Source organism: Puma concolor, chromosome C2 (genome assembly GCF_028749965.1).
Source record: "Puma concolor isolate L17-30 chromosome C2, mPumCon1.1.hap2, whole genome shotgun sequence".
Taxonomy (NCBI): Eukaryota; Metazoa; Chordata; class Mammalia; order Carnivora; family Felidae; genus Puma; species Puma concolor.
The window spans coordinates 34,688,901-34,703,802 of record NC_141675.1 but is presented as its reverse complement, the minus strand read 5'-3'; the positions used below and the strand labels follow the sequence as shown (position 1 = coordinate 34,703,802).

The window sequence follows — 14,902 nt, the reverse complement described above, 5'->3', positions numbered from 1 at the left end:
TTGGGAAGTCCCAGTGGGGATGGGGCAGGGCACTTCCCATTAGGTCTGACACCTGAAATTCATTTTGCTTTTCTATAACCAAACGTGCACTCCAGGTAAGTCAACCCTATCTAATTCAATTCTGAGCATATAGTCGGTGCTCAATAAGTACCAACTAGTTAGTCAACTCATCCCAAGGAGTTGCTATAGGCCAGTGTTTATCCAACTTTAACATGCATGCAAACCACCTAGAGCTTATGAAAATGCAGGTGTTAATTCAGAAGATCTAGGGTGGGGCCTGCAGTCCTAAAACACTCACAGGCAATACCCTTGCAGATCCTCTGGAGCACACTTTCAGCAGTAAAGTTGTGGGCAACCTTTGGGCTTCCTTCCAACCCAGGATATATATAGTGTTAAGACTCCATCAGCGTGCACCCTCCCCTGCCGCCAGGCTGCCTGTGACTTGCCCCCATCAACCAGACACTTTCCTCCTTCAGTTCCTTTGCTTGGACATTTCCTCTGCTTCAAAGTCCTCCCTTAGTTCCATGTTCTCCAGATCACCACAGCACTACCGATATTTGGGACCAAATCATTCTTTGTTGTAAAGGGCTGTCCCGTATGCTGGAAGATGTTTAGCAACATTCCTGGTGTTAAAAAGAAAACCATATGCCCAAAATGGCATCACTTGGGCCAGGCCAAGTCACCAAACCCGGGGCTTACCTAACTGCAGTTTCAATCTCCCCCTGAAATGTAAGTCTCTAGGCACCTGGGTGGCTCAGTCGGGTAAGCATCTGACTCTTGCTTTCTGCCGAGGTCATGATCTCACGGTTCCTGAGATCAAGACCCTCCTCCGGTTCTGGCTAACAGCACAGAACCTGCTTGAGACTCTCTCTCTCTCACTCTCTCTCTCTCTCTGCTCCTCCCCCTCTCAAAATAAAGAAATAAACTTAAAAAAAAAAAAAAAACACAAGAGGGGGGCCTGGGTGGCTCAGGCAGTTAAGCGTCTGACTTTGGCTCAGGTCATGATCTCATGGTTTGGGAGTTCAAGCTCTGTGTTGGGTTCTGCATTGGCAGCACAGAGCCTGCTTGGGATTCTCTCTCTCTCTCGCTCTCTCTCTGCCCCTCCCCTGTGCTTTCTGTCATTGTCAAAACAAACAAACAAAAACAACAGCTAAACTTAAAAAAGAAAAGAAAGAAATGTCTCAACCAATCAGTCAGGAATTTTCTGAGAAGCACCAATGAGGTAACATGTCACATAGGCCCTCTCCATCCCCCAAAGGAAGATGAAGTAATCCACCTAATAAGACTCCCTCTCTTTCCCTGTAAGGGAAGCTACCCTTGTTGTGAACAATCCTATCTTTTCCTTCACTAATAACTTTCTTACCCCACCCTCCTTCCCATAAAAACTCACAATTTTGTGTAACTCCCCAGAGCTCCCTTCTTCTTGCTAAATGAAATGCTGCCTGGTTCATGAATCACTTAATAAAGCCAATTAGATCTTCATACTTACTGAGTTGAATTTTTGTTCTCCAACAGTAGTCTCTACCTGTTAGATGCCGGTAGCTCCCTTCCTCAGCTGTGACAACCAAAAATGTCTCCAGCCACTGCCATGTGTCTCCTGGGGGACAAAATCACCCCTGGTTGAGAACCACTGCCCTAAGACTCTGAATCAGAATCTACATTTTAACAAGATCCAAGGCGATTCACACGCAGGTTAAAATTTGAGAAGCATCGCTCTACGATACAGCTGTAGTCCCTTCACCTCTCCTCTGAACTCTCACCCCCTTTGCTACCTGTGCCTCTTACTGGACAAGTCCTCACACCTCTCCTGTACTGGCATTTAGCTGTAGCTGGGAGGCCCAGCTTAAGCCCCACGTGTTCTCAATGCAGGAATGCAGGTATGCCTAGAGGAGGCGCACACTGAAATTGTTTCTATCTGGCATCTATTCTCCTTTCTTCTTCTAAGAGAACCTTGACGTCCTTCCTTTTTTTCTTTTAAAGATTTTATTTTTAAGTAATCTCTACACCCAACATGGGGCTCAAACTCACAACCCCGAGACCAAGAGTCGCACTTTCCACCAACTGGGCTAGCCAGGCGCCCTGAGAACCTTGATGTTCTATGGGAGAATGACCTCCCCTCACTCTCATTTCAGTGGTCCAGATGGGGCCACCTCTATTCTCATGGGAGAGGATGTTGATTTCAACCCATCTTCCACACAGATTGCTTTGGTAGCAGGCAAGTGAATTATATGCCAAGGAGACCTAATTCCAGAACTTTTGTGGGGACTAAAGACAAAGGGAAGATCCCTTTCCACCAAGACTGGTGGCTATGAGGAAGATAAAAACCTGGAAGTTTTGGGGTCAGCCAAGTGGAAAAAGTTGGCCTGATTGAAGCCAACACAAAAGAAAGGACTGAGTTCTGACCACATTGTTTGAGCTCATGGCTCCAGCCATACCTGAAGACTTGCCATGAGTTTTCAGCGATATAAAGTAATACATTTCCTTTAAAATTTTTCAATGTTTTTTTTTTTTTTTTTTTTTTTTGAGAGAGAGAAAGACAAAGGGAATATGAGCTGGGGAGAGGCAGGGAGAGACAGAGACACAGAATCTGAAGCAGGCTCCAGGCTCCGAGCCATCAGCACAGAGCCTGATGCGGGGCTCAAACTCACAAATTTTGAGACCATGACCTGAGCTGAAGCTGGATGTTTAACCGACTGAGCCACCCAGATGCCCCAATAAATTTCCTTTAAAACAATTTTTTTGAGCAGCTTGAGTTTCCATCACTGCAAACAGCAGACTCCCAGCTAACGTGTGGGGGCTGTCTGAGGAGTCGGGTCATCACGGATATGTGTCGGGATCTTATGCAGCCACAGGCTGAGTTAGAAATCTTCATCAGGAGGGTCCTAAGAGCCCCCAACTACCAGCAGTACCGCATCCGTGGCCAGGTCACCAGATGCAACCCCGATGCGAGAGAGGGAGCATCCTCCTACCCCTGCCAAGGTCACAGCCCGGCTGCAGCGAGACCACAACTGTGCGGCCCCTGTGGATCCTTGAGGACTGCCACTTTGACAGCTTGGATTGAAAATAGCCTCACAGCCAGGATAGGGAAGAGCCACCACCCTCAAGTGACTTCATAGGCAGCAAAGTTCCACAAGGGGGCGGGGCAGTCCAGAGCAGACCAAGGTGGGAGAAATGTGTTTATGAGTTCTCTGAAAATTCCCCTGGTGAGTCGGGCAGCACTGTGGGGACAGGATAGCTCTGCAGCAAACAGAGGTCTTGCATTCTGCAGATAGAGACTGAAGTCAGGGTTAGAGCTGGGTACCCTTAACACCCACCGGCAGGAAAGGCTCAGTGGACTTTAGTTTAGTAATGTTCCTGAGGATGCCCTGGGGAGGAGGCAGAGGCTCAGAGGGAACAGCCACAGACTACACTGGGGTTCCCAGCTTCACCAGCATGGCAGTGAGACAGCAGCGATGCCAGGCCCAAAGGGACAGCAAACAACTCGGCTGTAATGTGTGGGGACCAATGTCACAAGGGCCCTGACATCAAGCAGGATGGGGATTAGTCAGAATCGGTATCATTTGAAGAGGACCACAGCTGCGCTGTTTCTCTCAGCGTATTTGTGGAACGGCATTAGGTCCTCTGTGTGTGGTCTCAGACCTCTCCAGGGCACGCTGGCAGGGAAGGGAAAGTCCAGTGTGCATGAGTAAACTTGGAAGGGAATCCCAGCAGCAGGGACCTATAGGAGCCAGGCTTTTCCGTGTCCTGGAGCCTCCTAGCCGCTAGGAGCCTGGGGACAGCTGGGGGTGAGGTCTGAGGCATCCTCTCAAGCCAGGATAGGACATCCACAGTTCAGTCATGTGGCCTCTCCCCTGAGCATAAATATAAGTGCCCCAACCTGCAACAACTTAGGAAGCAGAAACCAAACTCCAGCAGGTAAACAAACTGGTGGGAAATGTGCTTTGCAAGTCGAAGCACCAGAGGAAACTCTAGACTCAGAGGCTCTGTGACCAAAAGCCCCTCACACATCACACAGCCCAAGTCCCTCAGGAAGCCAAAAACCAGAGAAGGCAGGGGATTTGCCCAAGGTCACACAATAAGTTGGTGACAGAGCCAGGAGCCAAAGGCAAGCCTCTCGATCCCCAAGTCTCTGTGCCGTGTGCTATAGGACTCCCCTCCTGAGGGAAACCTCTATATTTCAGATGAGAAAGACACAAGGATTTTTGTGCCATGTGTTTATCTTTGCATCTGGACTTCACACACTGGAACCTCAGAGTGGAAGCTCATTGCTATCACTTCCTCACAATAATGTCTATTGCCCTGACCTATAAAGCTGCAGCCTTTTTAACCCAAACCAGCCGGAGCCACTGCTGAGTTAGATGATAACAGCAGGAGCCATTATTTACGGAACACTGGTCAAAGTTCTCCAGTGCAAAAGGTGAGAGATTTTAAGGAATTGGCTCATGAGATTTTGGGGGCTGGCCAGTCTGAAATCCTGAATCCTGTAAGGCATACCACCAGGCTGGAAATTGCAGCAGGAGTCCATGTTGCAATCTCAAGTCCAAAGGCAGTCTGAAGCAGACTTTATTCCTCCTGAGGGGACTGCAGTCTTTTCCTCCAAGACCTTCATCTGTTTCGAGGCTCTCTCACATTACTGAAAGGTAATCTGCTTTATTCAATGTCAATCACATCTAAAAAATAACCACAGAGCAGCATCTAGACTGGTGTTTGACCAAAGAGCTGGGTATCGTAACCTAGACAAGTGACACATTAAAAAAAAAAAAGAAAAGAAAAGAAATCACAGGGGCACCTGGCTGGTTCAGTGGTACAGCATGGGACTCGTTCTCGGGGTTGTGAGTTCAAGCCCCATGCTGGGTGCAGAGCCCACTCAAAAATAAATTAGTTGAGTAAGTAATTAAAATAACCATCACAACCTGTTACTCAGTGCCAGGCACTCAGATAATCCCCAAAACAACCCTATAGGCAGTCATCATCATCCCCACTTCACAAAAGACAAAACCAAGGGCTTAAACCACAGAAACCACAACAAGTGGGGGACCAGGTCTGAAACCCCAGTCTCCTATCCTTGTCCATAACTTCCTCCTACCTCATCCCTTCCTCTTACTCAGTTGCTAGAGCACCAAAAGATGCATCTAGGCTACGGGTTCTCAGTTACGGATGCACATTAGAATCGCTGGTAAAACTGATTTAAAAAACAAACAAAAACCAACATTCAGACCTCCAGCCCCCACCTTACCCCCCCACCCCAAGACCCTGATTCTGTTCATCAGAGGAAGGGCCCTGAGTGTCAATATTTTAACCTCCCACTCTCCTAATGGGCAGTGAGGCCGAGAATCCCTATTCTAAAAAATAAAAAAATAAAATTATGTTTATTTATTTTTGAGGGGTAGGGGGAGAGGCAGAGAGAGAGGGAGACACAGAATCACACAGGCGCTGACAGCACAGAGCCTAACACAGGGCTCAAACCCAGGAACCTCGAGATCATGACTTGAGTCAAAGACGCTTAACTAACTGAGCCACCCAGGCACCCCAAGAATCCCTATTCTAGAAGGTGGGACAGTGAAAGGCATGAGTACCTCTCTTTTGAGGAGTGTAGATTGCGCAACAGAAAATACACAACTTAAAGGAAATCAAGTGGTTATAAAGTAGCCTGTGGGAAAACTAACAAATATTTTTCCTCTCTCAGCATGAAATTAGCCATTTCCTCTCTCATTTTAAAGTAGCTTACAGTGAGTACTTCCTTAATTATTTAATTGGAAATACAAAAGGGGGAAAGTGAGTATACTTTATTCCGGCAATAAACATGTTGTAAGCACCTGCTGAGTATCGGCCACTATGCCAGAATGCCAGCAGTCACATCTATCAAGGTGCCTATCCTTAGCCAGCTAGTCATTGAGTGGGCAGTCAGAACCAAAAAACAATGTGGGAAGTAGACAGAGACCTGTCCCGAAGGTCCCAAAGTCCAGAGATGGTGACCAGCCACAGAGCAGGGACGTGAAGCACGGAGCTTGATACTGTGAAGCCCGCGTTTTCAGAGACTTCCACTCTGAGTAGATGTCCCTCCCTGATCACCAAGGCCTCAGGGTGCTCACGGCAGCCAGCCCCTGGTGAAGGGAATCATCCAGGGATCCTAGATGCCCAATAGGACCCATACTGTCCTTGCCTGTTCCACCAGTCCTTAGTGAAATGCGAAAAACTTCCATTTAGAGATTCTTGGTGTTAAAACGCCCCCTTCTTTTCTGAAGTGATCATAGCATTTGTTTTGGCCAATGTCCTGATGTGCCAAAGCAAGTCTGTGTTGTTTCCCCGATAACTATAGGGGATACTTCACAGGCCCATGAACTCCAAAAACCTGGGAACCACCACATGAGACAATGGCTCTAGGCCTCAAAATAGTGGGAATCTCCGGGAACCTCAGCCTCTGCACCCAGACTTGTCCCCACTCTATCTACCCACAGGCTTTCTCAATAAACTGCATGACACGCCCAGATTGTCAGCTCTTTGAAAGAGAACACCGAAGCTTTGGAGCATATTTGCAGAATTGTTGAACTGGCTATTTTTGTGGGCTTATGAGGAACAAACAAATACAGTCACATACTATGTAAGGTAGAAAACAAGGATAGCATAACTAAACCAGGAGAGCGCCCACAACCTTTGGTTTCTCCCGCCCCAGACCTGGGATCTGGCCCATCAACTGAAAAAGGGAATCACCCACGGTAAGAGTGGCTACCAATAATACATTAAGGTAAATCTACTACAATAAAATAAAATGGTCTTTGAGTAGGCAACAACCTTATAAGGACAAAAAGGACAAAAAATTTAATCAAATTTAATCAAAAAGAGACAGTGAGAAACCTTGGGGGAAGCCCCTTGCCACCCTCTGGCGGGAGGGCTCCACCAGCTATAAAGCTGCCTCTAGCAGGGTTCCAACCTTGGGGTGGATGGGCCAATCCTGCCAACATCAGGAAGGGTGTGGACTTGACCCTTAACGGAAGGCTCCTGCCAGGATGAGGGAAAGAGAGCTAGCACACCTGCACTCCCAGGGATCACAGGCCTATGTTCAAGGGAAGGGGAGGACTTCCAACGGAAACAATATTTTCTTTTTCCTTTTTTTTTTTTTTTCACAATGACTATGCATCATTTTTATAATGACAAAGGCCCTTTCAAGATTAGAATAAAAAGAACAATATAGGGAACACCTGGGTAGTTCAGTGGGTTGATTGCGGCCTCTTGATGTCAGCTCAGGTCAGGATCCCAGGGTCGTGGGATGGAGCCCCACAGTCGGCTCAGGGCTGGGCATGGAGCCTGACTGAGATTCTCTCTCAATCTTTCCCCCGCTCCTTTCCCCGGCTCGTGCTCTAACTCGCTCTAAAATAAAAAATTACAAATTAGAAAAATAAAAAATATATATAGATGGGGTGAGGAGGGAGACTACAGAGGGCCACTACACCAACCACGAAGGCAAGAAACTTGAGTTCCAACACCAAGAACTATCCTGTTTTGTCAATCCTCAGCTCTTCAAAACCGATCCTCACCCAATCGTGCAAATTTCCAAAGATCCAGGCTCCCAGCCACTAAGTGAAGTAGACTGAGGATCTGCTTTAGGGGCTGGCCTAGAAAGAGACGCCCCAAACCAGGATCCCTCGGGCAAGTGACCCCTAAGGTATGTCTGGTTCGAAGCCTGCGGCCGCCAGGTGTCACCCTAACCTCTGCTCCCACTGCTGCCGGCTTTGCCTTCCCCTAAGGTCTGGGGGCAGAGCGTCCACCCACGCGGCGCACGCCGGGACGCGCCTAGTGCCCGTGAACCCGTAGAACTCGACCCAAATGCATAGGCACCGCTTGCTTTCACCCCCCAAACTCTAGTACCGGGCAGGGACATCAGGTCCCCGGGAGGACACTGGCACAGCCCTCGGCCCCGCCTTCTGACCTCCTTCCGCGCGGAGAAGGGGGGTCAGATGAGACCCGAGGTGGGCCCGGGGAAGAAGCCAGGCCGTCCAAAAATGAGGAGACCTCACGCTTGAAAAGTCACGTTTGCGGATGACAAGGTGGGAGAAGAGGCCAGAACCCCGACCTTCCTCCCTTTTCCCCGCCAGCCTCGCCCTGCGCTCCGCCCTCCCTCTGCCCTCCTTCCTCTTCCCGCCTGGGGCAGAAGCAGAAGTGTCTGAATGCCGGCAGGAAACGGGCCGGGAGCTCCCGGGGTTCCCAGCGCGCCAGGCCAGGGAGGAGGTCCGCGCGCAGCCGAGCGAGGCGCCGACTCGCGCGGCAGGGACACCGGGCCAACGAGGCCCGCCAGGGGGCGCTGCGGCGCGGGCCCGCTGCCGGGGGCGTGGCCGGCAGACGCGGAGGGCGTCGCCGCTGGTCACACTTCCTCAGAAAGAAGCCAAGGGACCTTGAGCCCAGAGTAGGGAGAAGCTCTTTGGCTGCTACCCCCAGCAGGATTCGCGTTGGGCCCTGAGGGCAGGTCCTCTGTCTTGCTGGCTGCTGCACCGTCACTTCCTGGAACAGTGCATAATAAATGCCGTATTCAACAAATATTGATTGCAAGCCTGCTAATGCCAGGAAATGTCTTTGGCACTGGGGATAAATGAGTGAACAAAACAAAGCCCCTGCTCTTGTGAGGTTTATATTCTGTTGCGGGTGCAGGGAGGGGAGGCAGGGAAGACGAGCAATAAGATAGAAGTAGTAAAAAGCAGCACATGGATGTCAGAGGGAATAAATGCTGTGTAAAGCAGAGTAAGGGGATAAGGAGTTGTAGAGTGGAGTGGGGATTGTTATTTTCTGCAGTGTTGTCAGGGAAGGCCTCTCAGAGGGAGACGCTTTAGCAGATACCTAAAAGAAGGGGCGACAGCACCCAAGCAGCTAGCTGAGGTAAGAGCAGAAAAATAACAAACACTTCACACTTGTGTGAATGAGTTTTCCAAGTAGGGCACCGAACTGGGCAATGGTTCCTCTGAGACACCTAGGCGCCCTCTCTCCAGACTTGTCTGCCCCCCTTCAACCATCCATCCATCCATCCATCCATCCATCCATTCTTTTAGTCAGCAGTCAGGGGAGCACCTGCCTACTTTATGGGGACTGTATGCTGGGTGTATTTCATTTTCATATCCTCTACAGCCAGGATATGGAAGTAAAAAAGACATACTGCTTGAAAGAAAAAAGGGCCTCCACCTTCACTCTGGTGGGACAGAGACTGTCACAGCCTTCCTGGAGAGTAATTTGAGAACTTTTTTTTTTTTTTTTTTAAGATTTTCAAGCAATCTATACTCCCAACATGGAGCTCAATCTCACAACCCCGACATCCGGAGTTGCCAGTTCTTCCAACTGAGCCAGTCAGGCGCCCCAACAGCATCTTACTTGTAAATGTACTTACCCTTTGTAGATGGAACTAGAGTGTGTTATGCTAAGCAAAATAAGTCAGTCAGAGAAAGACAAATATCATATGACTTCACTCATATGTGGAATTTAAGAAACAAAAGAGATGAACATAGGGGAAGGGAAGCAAAAATAAGATAAAAACAGAGAGGGAGACAAACCATAAGAGACTTTTAAATACAGACAACAAACTGAGGGTTGTTGGCAGGGTGTTGGGTGGGGGGATGGGCTAAATGGGTGATGGGCATTAAGGAGGGCACTTGTTGGGATGAGCACTGGGTATTACATGTGAGTCATGAATCACTAAATTCTATTCCTGAAATCATTATTACACTATATGCTGACTAACTTGGATTTAAATAAAAATAAGTAAATAAACTTACCCATTGAACCAAATGCCTCAATATGGGACTACTGACTAGAGCTAGATTGACTGGGTTTTTGTTTTTGTTTTTTAAAGTTTATTTATTTATTCTGAGAGAAAGAGAAAGCAAGTTGGGTGAGGGGCAGAGGATGGGGGTGGGGGGTGGGGGAAAAGTGAGAATCCCAAGCAGCTCCACACCATCAGTACATAGCCCCATGCAGGGATGGAACTCACAAACCGTAAGATCACATGACCTGAGCCAAAGTTGGAGGCTTAACCAACTGAGCCACCCAGGTGCCCCATTGTTTTTGGTTTTTTTTAGAATTTTTTTTTTCCAACGTTTTTATTTATTTTTGGGACAGAGAGAGACAGAGCATGAACGGGGGAGGGGCAGAGAGAGAGGGAGACACAGAATCAGAAACAGGCTCCAGGCTCTGAGCCATCAGCCCAGAGCCTGACGCGGGGCTCGAACTCACGGACCGCGAGATCGTGACCTGGCTGAAGTCGGACGCTTAACCGACTGCGCCACCCAGGCACCCCTGTTTTTGTTTTTTAAGTAAACTCTACACACCCAATGTGGGGCTTGAACTCACAGCCTCAAGAACAAGAGTCATATGTTCTGTTGACTGAGCCAGCCAGGTGCCCCTAGAATGTCTGGAATGACTGGGTTTTAACTCCAGCCCCATCTCTTATCAGGTCTAGGACCCAGGAAATATTGTCTACCTGTATGCCTAAGCCTTCACATGTATAAAATTAAGCTAATAATAATGATACCTAACTCAGGATTTTTGAGAAAATACATCACAATGGTTTAGAGCAGTGCCTGGCTCATAGCAAGTGTTAGCTATCATTATTTGCTTAGGCAAATAGTAACTACTTGACAAACTACTTGACAAAAAACACAAGTTGACCTGTTCACCAAAATGCTCTCTATAAGGTCATCTGCTTAGCTCCATTTTGTCGCAACCTCAATAGGGACATGACTAGGCAGATTGTGATGAACGCCTTCTATAGAATAAAATATAACTTTAGGAAGATCTTGCCAATAGAGACATCTTGAGACCCGTATCAGCAAGTCAGACCAAATGTCAAGAAATGGTGAGTCCTGTGCAATGCTGAAATGTGTGTCATGAGAGGACTGAGGAGGAATTGGCTCTAGGGGCCTCACTTCCTCCCATGAGAGCTAGTTTGACCTGTTATCTGAATAGTCAGTCAACATCAATCAAAATTTTAAAATACACGTAGTTTTTGACCCAGCAATTCTACTTTTAGGAGCTTATTGTAAACATATACTAGCACATTTGCACAAAGACTCATGAACGAGGTTTGTGGCAGTCTTGTCAAAGATGGAACCAACTTTGGGGCACCAGCGGGCTCAGTCAGTTAACCACCTGGCTCTTGATTTTGGCTCAGGTCATGATCTTATGGTGTGAGGGATCAAGCCGCACATCGAATTCTCTCTCTCTCAAAATAAATATAAACAAACGTAAAAAAAAAAAAAAGATGAAAACAACCTAAATGTCTGTCAACAGAGGAATAGTTAAATAAATTATGATGCATTTATCCAATGATTATGTAGACATTAAAGTTAATGAAGCCAATATGGAAAAATCTCCAAGATGAATGAAGTTAAAAACACAAATTAACTGGGGTACCTGGGTAGCTCAGTTGGTTAAGTGGCTGACTTCGGTTCAGGTCATGATCTCATGGCCTGTGAGTTTGAGCCCTGCATCAGCCTGGAGCCTGCTTCAGATTCTGTATCTCCCTTTCTCTCCTCCCCTCCCCCCCTCAAAAAAATAAATACACATTGGAAAAGGGGGGGGGGAATTGGGTGGCTGGAAAATAGAGGTAGGAGGGAAATATTTCATTGAATATTGTTTTGTGCCTTTTGAACTTTGAGCCCTGTGAATAATTATTCATTCAAAACAAACAACAATAACAACAACAACAACAACAACAACAACAAAACAACCAGTCCTAGCAGGCCTCTTGGTATATCCTATAAAATATCCCATTCTAACCAAAGCATTAATATAACAAGAATTAGACAGATAAATAAACTCAGCAATACAGGTTCCTCCTCCAAAAGTCTTCCCTATTCTTGTTAAGTTATTGTCTCAGCACATTTTATCTGGGCAAAGATCTGGGGAGGCATTCAGTAACACTAGACGGAAAGTCTGAGGTGCTGGTCTGAGCTTCCTGAGGAATCAGTGAAGCTTCCCAGAGGGGGAAGTCAGGGACCCAGTGGCAGGAGCTTAGTGGCACCCTGAGGAGGCAAAACTAATCCAAGTAGGAGACAGAGGAGACAGAACTGAAGAGCCACAAAGTGAGACTGGCGTGCAGATGGCCAAGAGGCAATCGGTCAGCTAAGCTGGGGAAGAGGGTAAGCAGCAGTGGAACAGAACATCCTCCAGGGTCTGGAAACTAAAGAGGAGAAGAAGGAGTGGCCCATTTACCATCTCTCCCATGACCAAATTTGTGCTTCCCATGCCTGCAACTCTGGACTCTGCAAGGTAGAAGGTTCTGGTCCCCAAACGGGCTACACTCTTGCCAAAAATACAAGTTCCCACTGAACTACAAGCTACGGCTCCTCACTAGCATCCTGCCGATGAGAGAAACAGTCGCCATTGTGGAAAAGGCAACTGACCCTGATCAGCAGAAGGAGGTAGAACTGCTTTTACACAGTGAACAAAGGGGAACACATGTGGAACCACTGACAGTTTGGATTAGATCATTCTTTGCTGGGGAAGACAGTAGTATGCATTGTAGGATATTCAGCAGCATCACCAGCCCCTACCTGCTAATACCAGTAACACTCTCACAGCTATGACAATGAAAAATGTCTCCAGGCATTGCCAGATGTCACCTAGGGAGCAAAATCATTGTCAGCTGAGAACCACTAATATAACTAATAACAGCAAAACTTTTCTTCAAAAAGAGATCAAGTTAAAATGGAATCATACAAAAATCCTCAGTTAAAACCAGAGGAGGCAGAAAAAAGGGGACAGACAAATAAAGAACAAGAATAAAAATAGGAAAAAGTTACAAGTATGGTGAATATTAATCCAGTGATATTAGTAATCACTTTAAATATGAATTGTCTCAAGAGAATCAGAAGACAAGCTACAAATAGGGAGAAAATACCTGAGAACTCTCCTACTTTCTGCTCAATTTTGCTGTAAGCTTAAAACTGCTCTAAAAACAAGAATATTTCGCAAATAGTTTTCAAATGTGAATCATCTAAATACACAGATTAAAAAACAGAGATTGTGGGGCGCCTGGGTGGCTCAGTCGGCATCTGTATTCGGCTCAGGTCATGATCTCATGGCCTGTGAGTTCAAGCCCCATGTCAGGCTCTGTGCTGACAGCTCAGAACCTGCAGCCTTCTTTGAATTCTATGTCTCCCTCTCTCTCTGCCTCTCCCCCACTCATGCTCTGCCTCTCTCTCTTTGTCTCTCTCCCTCTCAAAAATAAGTAAACATTAAAAAAAAAACCACAGAGATTGTGAGGACACAAAAAAATGGAAAGATATTCCACACTCATGGATAGGAAGAACAAATATTATTAAAATGTAGATTCTATCCAAAGCAATCTACACATTCAATGCAATCCCTGTCAAAATACCAAAAGCATTTTTCACAGTACTAGAACAGACAATCTTGAAAATTTTTTGAAGATTTTATTTTAAATAATCTCTACACCCAACATGGGGCTCAAACTCACAACCCTGAGATCAAAAGTTTCATGTTCCTCCAGCTGAGCCAGCCAAGCACCCCAACAATCCTAAAATTTGTATGGAGTCACAAAAGACCTCGAATCGCCAAAGTAAACTTGCAAAAGAAAAGCAAAACTGGAGGCATCACAATTCTGGACTTCAAGTTATATTACAAAGCTGTAGTAATGAAAACAGTATAGTACTGGCACAAAAATGGACACATGGATCAAAGAACCGAATAGAAAACCCAGAAATAAACTTACAATTATATAGTCAATTAATCTTCGACAAAACAGGAAAGAATATCCAATGGGAAAAAGTCTCAACAAATAGCGTCAGGAAAAAAACTGGACAGCAACACGCACAAGAATGAAACTGGACAACTTTCTTACACCATGCATGAAGACAAACTCAAAATGGATTAAACATCTAAATGTGAGACAGGAAACCATTAAAATCCTAGAAGAGAAGAGAGCACAGGCAGTAACTTGTCTGACATTGGTCACAGCAACTTTTTTCTAGATAGGTCCCCTGAGGCAAGGGAAATAAAAGCAAAAATAAACTATTGGGACTACATCAAAATAAAAATGTTCTGTACAGCAAAGCAAACAATCAACAAAACTAAAAGGCAACCTATGGAATGGGAGACAATATTTGCAAATGGCATATCCAATGAAGGGTTGGTATCCAAAATATATAAAGAACTATGCAACTCAACACCAAAAAAACAAATAATCCAATTTAAAAATGGGCATAAGACATGAACAGACATTTCTTCAAAGAAAGCATACACAGATAGCCAACAAACACATGAAAAGATGCTCAATATCACTTATCATCAGAGAAATGTGAATCAAAACCACAATCAGATATCACCTCACATCTGCCAGAATGGCTAAAATCAACAATATAAGAAGCAATAAGTGTTGGGAAGGATGTGGAAAAAAGGAACCCTCATGCACTATTGGTGGGAATGCAAACTGGTGCAGCCACTCTGGAAAACTATATGGAGGGTCCCCCAAAAAGTTAAAAATAGAACTACCCTATGATCTAGCAATAGCACTACTGGGTATTTACCCAAAGAATACAAAAACAGTAATTCAAAAGGATATATGCACCCCTGTGTTTATAGCAGCATTATTTATAATAGCCAAGATATGGCTGCAGACCAAGTGTCCATAGATTGACGAATTGATAAAGAAGATGTGGTATACGTATACAATGGAATATTATTCAGCCATAAAAAGAATGACATCTTGACATTTGCAACAACACAGATGGAGCTAGAGAGTAAAATGCTAAGCAAATAAGTCAGAGAAAGAGAAATACCATATGATTTCATTTATTTGTGGATTTTAAGAAACAAAACAAACTAGCAATAGGAAAAAAAGAGAAGGAGAGAGAGAGAGAGAGAAGAAACAGATGCTTAACTGTAGAGAACAGTTACCAGT

The 14,902-nt window shown here is 45.9% G+C and overlaps 1 long non-coding RNA gene across 1 annotated transcript; it reads left to right on the top strand.

Annotated features, from left to right (window-relative positions):
- The first annotated feature begins 4,163 nt into the window (after nt 1-4,163).
- LOC147577182 (uncharacterized) lies at nt 4,164-9,549 on the top strand. The gene is made up of 3 exons (XR_015255768.1): nt 4,164-4,640; nt 7,515-8,045; nt 9,246-9,549. It is a non-coding gene; the product is annotated as an uncharacterized LOC147577182 (long non-coding RNA).
- Nucleotides 9,550-14,902: the final 5,353 nt, after the last annotated feature.